Genomic DNA, 1,179 nt, shown 5'->3' with positions numbered 1-1,179 from the left:
TCCTGCCCTGGCAGAACCCCTTGCCTCTGCTGCTGGTTGATGGCGGTGGCCTGCCCTCCCTGCCCCCACGCCATGGCCTGCGCACTGGCGTGAAGGAGAGCTCCAAGTCAGGAAGACCTCATCTCCTGAGTCTTCAGCCAGGAGACAGGAGTGCCCTCTCCCAACAAGGGCCTCCGGCTGAAAGCTGCTGCCTCCGCTCCCTTCCTCTCCTCTCCACCAGTCAACAACACCTGCAGGGCTTGCCCCTTTGCCTCACTCAAACCCCACCCAACTGTCTCCGCCCCCGGCACCCACCCTGCCAGTTCTTTCCCTGTTCACCAACCTCCCAATGTCACTACAGGGTGCTGCCCTGGGTGGGAGCAGAGGGCTGGCTAGCTGGTGGCACACTGACCACTCCTGAGCTGTGATTGTGTGACCACAGATACTGCCACCTGGATGCCAGAAGGGCAGGTGGCTCAGAGCAGAGAGGACTGTGGGCCCCCTCAGCCTGGGTAGCCCTGGAAGATGCTCAGGACACCTCACCGGACTGGCCAGAGCAGAACTGCCCTGTGGACTTCTAAGGCAAAGTTTCTCCAGCCCTCTGCTGAGTGACCCAGTACTGGCCCTCTTGGACTGCCATCCAGGCACCCATATAGACCTTGGGGGGTGTGGAGGCAGGCCTGGATGGGGCGGGGGACACTTGGTTAACTCAGCCTCTCCAGTTTTCATTTGATCTGCATGGTCCTTTGAGGTGGGGGTCCGTCTCCACCTCTTCCAGGAGCTCCAAGATGGGGACAGAGCAGACCTGCCCCATCTTTGAGGTTGTCAATCTTCACTGAGCAGCTTCCAACCTTTGACCTTTCTCATGGCAGCCCAGTGCTTAGCCACCAGGCCACCTGGGCTCTGCAACAGCCTGTCTCTACTTCAGAAGTGGGGCCAGCCCACGCCCCCTTTCCCAGGTGGCGGGCAGAGGGTGTCCCCATCAGCAGAGCAAAACGCAAGGCGATGTAATGGCTTCCGCGGAGATTGGCAGCGGCCCCGGACCAGGGCAAGCCTGGCCCTGCAGGCTCCCAGGCAGGACCCTCGCTGGGCGCTGGGCGCTGGCGCAGATTGCTTCCGCTCCGTCCCGGAGTGGCAGGTGGGTTTGAACCGCCGTGTCTGTTAGCTGCTGGGCGCTCCAGCACTGAGCTACCAGGACCC

This window comes from Echinops telfairi, unplaced genomic scaffold, assembly GCF_000313985.2.
Source record: "Echinops telfairi isolate 266 unplaced genomic scaffold, ASM31398v2 ScPeMD7_7414;HRSCAF=8452, whole genome shotgun sequence".
In the NCBI taxonomy this organism is placed as follows: domain Eukaryota; kingdom Metazoa; phylum Chordata; class Mammalia; order Afrosoricida; family Tenrecidae; genus Echinops; species Echinops telfairi.
This window is presented reverse-complemented; position numbering follows the sequence as displayed.